The following is an 8,824-nucleotide window of genomic DNA, read 5'->3' on the forward strand; positions in this document are numbered from 1 at the left end:
GTATTTTCATTAATTCACAAATAAAAAATGTCTAATATATATTAAAATTTAATTTTACATATTTATTTGAATCAACGATTATAATTTCACATAACTAATAAAAATATCTTTTAAATTAATAATTTATTTAAAATAACTGATTAATAATTTTGAGTTTTTTATTATAAAAGTTTAATTAATTTTATAACCGTGGTTCCCACGGGTTATAAACTAGTATATATATATATATATATATATATATATATATATATATATATATATATATATATATATATATATATATATATATATATATATATATATATATATATAAACATCCTTTTATTCTGGTGCAGTCTAAATAGCGTGTATAGTGTTCCAATGACGACACGTCACCCAACATTGGAACGACGCCACAATCGAAAGGAGTAAGGTGAATCGGCAATTTTTTACGGGTTCCAGAAAATGATGCATTGAATCGACACAACCCTTAATACAACGCTTCTTGAACACAAAGGGTATATATATACCCTATTCTATCCATTTAGTATCAGTTTGTCTCGACTAACTTTTAGTTTGTGGTAGGCATTCTCTCTTCCTCATCGTTTATTATCATCGTTAATGTTTTCTTTAACAGGATCTATATCTTTATTGGGTTTGTGATTTTGTGGTTTGAGACTCATTCAAATTTCAAGCGTGGTTTGTGATTTTTTTTCTCTCGCCAACATTAGATTTACACAGGTTAGGGTTGGCCGAGTTCCACCACCGCTTCCACGTTTTCAATCAAGGTTAGTTTGCATATTTAATATTTCAAATGTTTGATATGTTCTTTGCATTGGAACCAAAAACACAAAGATAAAATTTTCTTCTTGTCCCTCTCTTCACTTCGTGAAAACCTCACAAAAAAATTCAATGGAGATTCATATGAATCGCCTCACCATCTTACTCCCATATTCCCCCAATTTTGTAATAAGATCTCCTCTAACATACCCTTTCTTCTTCAAACGTACTCAACCACTTCCTATGGACTTCATTACTCTTCCTTCTTCATCACCGCAACCAGATCTCCTCTTCCGCTTCATCTAACTTCGCATCCTTTCATACGACGGCACAATGGAAAGGGATTAAGTTGAACCGGCAATTTTTTTCCAGTTCCAGCAAAAGAATGCATTGAATCGATGCAACCTTTCATACGCTTCATGAACACAAAGGGTATATATATAACCTTTCTCTCCGTTCATGATCAGTCTGTCTTGATTTCTTTTCAGTCTGCCATACACATTCTCTCTTTGTCATCGTTTATTATCATCGCTAATGTTTTATTCAAGGTCTTATGTAAGATGCTTCAAAGCGTGGGGCAGTTCAAGCCCGATGATGAAAGAAATTCTTCAGATTACATGGTCTCAAGGTTTTTTTTATATCCTAACCAATTTTACATTTTTTATTTATTTTGCACAGAGAAATTTATGTTTCGGGAGTTGTTGTTTTGCAGGGTTGGTGTTGTTGCAGTTTCAGGATGGAATTGGAAGGACCCTTTAGGTGATTTAATGACTTGCGGCTTTAACACTATTCTTCAACCCTTTCTTTTTATCAAAATCTCCCTTTTGTTCGAATCATTTGGTGCCCTAATTTCCTGCTTTCGTAGTCTGCCACAGGTTCTCCCCTCTTATATTTTGTGATTTTTCTTAAATTTTGTAAGTCAATTTCTGATTATGTAGGGTTTTATTGTGTGGATTGCATTGAATATCGCAAGTTCTTTCGATTGCATTAAGTTCCTAATTATTACCTATGCCGACCATCAAGTAAAACCAAATTGCATCTCTATAATGATATTATGTTCTATTTCCATGATAATTTTTTTACGTCTCATGAGGAACTCTTACTATCTTTCTATGTTACTTAAAAACTCCTACTAATATGATATTTTATCTTTCCTTTGTCTTTATAAGCAATTAAGAAGTTAGTAGTTTATGATGCTTTAAGATGCTTTTTCTGTTTAACTTATCAGATGGTAGTGATAGTTTTAATTGAGGTCTTAGAATAATGAAAAAGCAATTTGGCATGGGATTCATGTGAATAAGGTAGTCTGGTTGTAAGTTCTTGAGTGAATTACTTGGATGAGTTTTATTAATGTTATCAGTCAACAACCAACAATGATGTCTTTGGTTGGAAAGATTAAGTTAATCATATTCATTAAACCCGGCTGTTTTGATCTCTGATGCCAAGTACTTTCACCTTAGTATCTAGAATTTGTTTTAATTACTGGCTTGCGATTTGAAAGTTGTTTATATTTGTGTTTTTTTTTTGTTGCTCTTATATTACAAACTTTTTTTGATTTTGAATAGAAAATGCAATGAATGTTGGTTTGTTTCAAGAAATATAAGCATTTCATATTGACTTTCAAAACTGTTTGAATGTCGAACCTTAGAGGTATCATATTGTCATTAAAATCATGGTTAATTAATTTAACAAATATTCTAATTCAAAGTCGATGCAAAAAGTATTCAAGTCTCAGCTACTCATATGTAATGCCAGATTACTTATATGTATTGTCACGTAAATTTTATGAAACCAATGTTGGAAAAAGTAATATATTTGTCAAGTTTTCTCAATGTTTAATATTTTAATATATCACGCCTAAATAAACTATGTGAATGAGAATAAAAGCTATACCCTTTTGTTTATTGTTTATTTCCATTTTGGACCGAATGAACTGTTTGAAAGAGTAAATGGTTATTATACCTTTTTTTCTAAAACATATAGGTAAATTTCTTCTTTTGATTTTTGTAATAACACCATAACAACATGTGTTTGAGTTGGCGTGTGTTAATTTTTTTTATGAAGTGCTTAATGGATTAAAAAGATGAATCAGTTCAAACTTCAGCTCATCAAGAGGAGATATTACGGATATCCGACATCCCATTTGGGGGATATGTTATTTTTTTACAGATGTTGGCTTGATAAATACAGGATTAGTTTTGACTAATTTGTCGGGGTGCTTTGGGTATTTCAATGACCAGTAATGACATCTTGAGTGTTTGATTTTGTCCTTGCATGTTTGAACGAGTGATCTTTCAATTTTATTTAATTACCAACTATTTTAATGTTTTATTTTTATTATTCACATAGCTGTATTTTATATTCATGGTGAATTTAGATTGTCAAAAGGAGTTGCTCTCATTATAATCATGTTTGTTGTGTTTCTTCAACTGGTTCATGACCTTCTGATTTTCTATGTTCCATATCTCTTTTATATGTTTCTTGATTTTACATGTCTACAGATTCACAAATATCTCATAAACAAATAGTTATAAACTACTAACTAATAACAAGGTTATTCTTAATGTGTATATTTGTTCAAAGAGAGATACGAGTGTTGGAAAAAATTAAATTTTGACTTGTTTGTGATCTTGCAAACAGGAAACCAATTTGCTCTTTTACATATCTACTAGCCATATATAACAGTGTCAAGATCTACTTTGTTTTACCAGAATTTGTAAAGAAAAAGTTATGTAATTAAACGATTATATCAAATCTTATAGACCTTTATTGCTGAATCCACATGACACTACACATCCATTAACAATGTAGTAATAATGAATCACTTTTGTTTAATTACATAACACATCAATTTGCTATTTGATGTTAATAATAGATCCAAATATGTTAAGACTGGTGCAAAAGCTAAAAAAAAGTCTAAAGTCCCAAATCGTGCAAAAGCTAAAAAAAGTTTAAAGTCCCAAATCTTTCTAATCCATGCTTAACCTTTTAGGTCATGTAGATCGAAGTGGCTAAAGCCTTGAATAGAGAAATCAAATGATTATGATTGGCTTTCAATAAGATGAAAAAATATATCACGAATTTACATGGACTATCATATACCTGTTGATTATAACAATGTACTTCCATTTTCATTATCTTATTCATGCATTTTACATTGAAATCCATTTATTTATAGCATTGTACTTTCACTTTTTTGGTTATTACACAAGATACTGTAAACAACATATATGAAATACCCAAACTACTCTCCATGGGTCGTGCTTAGCACGGGCCTCAAACGTACCTAGTATATATATATATATATATATATATATATATATATATATATATATATATATATATATATATATATATATATATATATATATATGTCACGTTAACAATTAAGTTATATTTAAACATTAGATGATTTTTCCATGAAAGTACAACTCATTTGAAGAGGCAAACTGAGCATCTTTATATGTATATGGCTTAATATTTTTTAAGGGCCTATTTTTTTTTTTTTTTTTTTTTATATTATACACTTATATAGGCTGGCCCAACAAGAAATTATTATTATTATTAAGCTCGGGTCAGGGTCACGAACAACCGTATGAGGATTTTGAGCCATCCAATCTTCTTCGTATGCAATCCTCACCGCATAAACTCCCTATTTACGGTTTTCCATGACAGTTCGACGTCGCCCCACGTTCTCGTATTCTTCCCTACGGTTGCATATAGTTGAGAATGGAGATTGGATTTAGCTGCAACACTCCTCCGTATCCATCGGACAACCACCCACGTTTACCCTAAATTGCCCCTATATAACACCCACCGATTCTGAGGTTTTTGTGTGATGATTCCTCCTCCATATCGTCGATTGTTGTACGATTCCACCTCTATCACTAGTTTGTGTACTGTCTATTTACAAGTTTTTGAGGTTTCGTCCTCTACCTACAAAAGCTCCCATGACCTTCTCTCCCACCATTGAAGCTTCCCATAATCTGCCATGTCTCCGCCTTCTTTTCCTATGTCTTTACTCTCATCTCCCAACTCCCTTTATATAACCAGACCATGGACAACAATAACGGTAATGCTCATCTTCATCTATTTGATTATGGATACATTTCTACCCTCCCTAGCACAATAATCATTGGTAACGGAAAGCCCAAAAGGTCACAGAATATGCCTAATCGCAGAATTTAAATATCCCATGGGTTTTCAAGATATTTTGTTGATTTGTTGATGTTCATGTCCTAGATCGATTATGTATTCTTCTTTCCCCAGACAACTTTTGTGCATTGAAGGAACACTAGCACTAGAGCTTGGGAAGCTAACAAATGTAAAGTCCATGTAAGCATCCAATATTCATATTAAAACCTCCATTAATTACTAATCATGTTCTGATGATTGTTTCGTATATTATACCAGACTCTTCAATCCCAACTACCATTTCTTTTTACAAGTGACATCTCTTCCCTAATATTGTTAATTTGATGTTATAAATATTTACATACCACCATATTTCTTTGGTATTTTTGTTACTTAGCTCTATCCATGTTTTTTTTTTTTTTTTTGCATTTATGGTCAAATCAATTACATTACTAAATTATTTATTTGTGGATTAAAACTAAGGATATGTGCAATAGTAACCTAAAACACTGATGTAATACCGCCCCTTTGGGTTAAGCATAAGCCTGATATGACATTATGAAAATAAAAACAAATAAAAAAGATTAGATATCTCAAAGTATTTTTTATATATATTTTAGGGGTTTTAGGTTTTTTTCTTAGGTTTATGTATTTTCTATTGATTTTCCTACTATCATTTTTTTTCTTTTTTTGTTTTTGATAAGTTCTTATGAATTTAACATTATCCTTTATTTTTTTGTCTTCCTATACAACTTTTATATATTTTAATGAAGCATTTTCGTTTTTCTATTATTATTATGCCTACAAGCTTACCAATTTTCATAGGTTTTTAAACTAATATAATGACTGTATCTTTATAAAAAAAAATATGGAATGTTGTGAATGTAAAATATAGGTAATTGGTTTTAATTCAAAATAATTAGTAACTAAGAAATAATATTTTTACGTAAAAGTTAGAGGCGTTAAAGTGAATAAATAGATGGAGTCAAGGTGAATAATGTGTTAAAATCAGTAAAAAGGGAATGAAAGCGATACAATTACATAATGGGAATTTGCATCCACACTCCATTTTTCGAAGACTTACGATTCTTATTATTATGAAACCAATAAACGATTCCTAAAGATCATTGAGTTTCTATAAGTCCATAAAACCCAAATCAAATTAAGGATAGTAGTTTTAGATATTATATCCAAACTGATAACAATAATATTACTTTTAATATTATTAAATATCATGGGTGACTTTCAGTTTATTAAAGATGTTATAAGGGTTGTTGTGAGGGGAGGGGGGGGGGGGGGGGGGGGGGGACGGGTAAAGAATTGGGAGGCTATTAGGTGTATACATGAATATTCAAATGGTCTGCGAAAATCAACTTGTAGTTATGAAACATTTAAACGTTTGCGTATATGAATAATACATGGAAGATGTGAGTTGACATGAAATGTGTTATGTGACGGATTAGATTGTACCTATGTACATTAGTAAACTAAAAATTTGTATTTCGGTGTATTATGTTCAGACATGTTTCCATAACAGCCATAAAATTATTTTATGTTTCCTGAAGTTTTAATTTTTGTTGAAATGACAAAAGAGTTTCATCAATTTCTTCCTATGTTGTAGGTTTAGAAGCATACCCAAATCTGTATGTGAAAAGGATTCATCACAAAAACATTAATTTTAAAAGAATTCTCTTCTAAACAAAATTAATTGTTACTATAAAGTATTTTTATCTAATTACATATTTTAATGTTTGCAGTGAGTTGTAAGAACAAATGAAACTAGAATGCTAAAAAAGTAAAAAGTCGATCTATTTTTTTACATCGATCGGTCAATGTTACCAATGTATTCCCTGATATTTTGAATAGACTTAGCGACTTCTCTTATTTAAAGGAAATATGCATTCTTTGCCCGACAAATGACGAGGTTGACAACATAAATTTACATGTTCTTGAAAGTATCTCAGTCGACATGCATGAAATGTTAAGTGCTTATGCTATATGTGCACTACGGATAACTCAGAAGTAATGCAAATTATGTATCCAATTGAATTTCTTAACATGTTGCGGTTCTCAGGTGTTCCAAACCGTATCTTATACCTAAAAGTCGGTACACCAATCATATTGTTACGTAACTTGAATTTGCAAAAAGGATTGTGCAATGGGACTCGGTTAGTGGTCATGCAAATCAGTCAGAGAGTTCTTGAAGCAGTTATTATTACTGGAACTCGTGTTGGTATTTTTACAATTAGGCGTCTTTTGATGATATTGAAGCTGATTCTTCTGAAAAATCATGTATTGGATCCTCAATAACACCAAATAAGCGTCGTCGGCTTGCACGCTTGTGTGACGAGTCTACCGATGATGATATACCTAAGTGACTTTAAAGTAATTAAATAATAGATTTCTGTTTTTTTGTTTTTAACTTAATTTCATTTAATTGTGTGTTAATCGATTGCTATTCTTTTTAACCAATTGTCTTTTAATGTGTTTTTCATCCATGTGTTATTTATTTGGTAGATTTGTCATTGTATTGTACACTGCATGGTAACAAATTACATAATGATGATATAGAACAAAATTAAATATTAGTAAAATAATAATTACTTTTTATTAAACCGGTCAACCGTCCATCGGACGGGTATTAAACCAGTATATATATATATATATATATATATATATATATATATATATATATATATATATATATATATATATATATATATATATATATATATATATACTTTTTTTCTCGTGCCTCCTACAAGAAAATCACACCCTTCTAATGTGGCCACGTCACCTACCTTTTCTAACCGACACAATGTATCATAGCATCGATCCGCATGTCTCATGCACATTCATGTAGTCTCTTTTCTCTTCTAACCGTAGGCCATACCATCCATTTGAAAAGAAATCTTGATTTTGCGGTGAAATAATTCGCCGATTCTAACTATGTGTCTTATGGATTGATTGGTCTTCGCTAATTCAACAGAGGTCAAAACTTACTTACTTTTGATTTTAATCTTATGTATGTTTACCATTACCATTCTCCTACTCTTCTGACCGCAAGGCATCTGTTGACCATCTCCATCTCAATCGGTGCTACTGTGACTTCCTTCATTTCAATTGGTGGTCACCCATGGTTTTCCATGATTTTCCCCTCTGAGGAATCAATCATTCACACGGAAAATAGGAAATGCGTTTCCATTTTTTTGGCCTCCGTATCTAAAACTTTCAAGGTGTCTCGATTTTCAAATAAACCTACTTGTTTGATTGGTCATCCAGTTCTGAAAATATATTCAACATTCTCCATCCCTACGATGACTTCCAAGGTGTATCTAAGTAGAATAAATGGAAAAATCAAATCAACTACCATAAAGTAATAATTGTTCACAATTGATTGTTTCCTTATTTTGTTCATTATTGGAAATCCTAATGTTGCAAAGTATGTGTTCGACAAAATGCCATATAGAATAAAATCAAAAAATTTCATCAAATTTATTTAAACATTTCAATGTATGTGTTAGTTGTATATTTAGCAAAATCATTTAGTAATCTTTTTGCACAAATAAAGCATAATTGTGAACTTTTCATTTTTAAATCCTTATTATTTTGGTTGAATTTGATTTTGGATAGTTTGCAAGTCTCTTAGGTAGGCTCCAGATCAAATAAGGAATACATGGCATACAAATAGATTCAAAACCTCTATATCTCATTGGAATGGTAAGATTTTTGGGTTTTTTTCAACATTGGATTGTTCGGTTTCACTCACTAAATTCTTATTTAGACTAATGCATTCTATCTGAAATCAAAACAAGTTCTATGTCCCTAACTATTACCTTTAAGGTGGCGTTTGGTTCGCATAATGTTTTTGATGAAATTGGAATTTGTTAAGGAATTGGAATCTATCAGGAATTGCAATCCAATTCTATAT

General features: G+C 30.9%; 1 long non-coding RNA gene across 1 annotated transcript; it reads left to right on the forward strand.

Annotated features, from left to right (window-relative positions):
• Positions 1-340: 340 nt before the first annotated feature.
• On the forward strand, positions 341-3,024 carry LOC111919705 (uncharacterized). Its single transcript, XR_002859588.3, has 2 exons — positions 341-1,387; positions 1,472-3,024. It is a non-coding gene; the product is annotated as an uncharacterized LOC111919705 (long non-coding RNA).
• Positions 3,025-8,824: the final 5,800 nt, after the last annotated feature.

This window comes from Lactuca sativa, chromosome 8, assembly GCF_002870075.4.
Source record: "Lactuca sativa cultivar Salinas chromosome 8, Lsat_Salinas_v11, whole genome shotgun sequence".
Classification (NCBI taxonomy): Eukaryota; Viridiplantae; Streptophyta; class Magnoliopsida; order Asterales; family Asteraceae; genus Lactuca; species Lactuca sativa.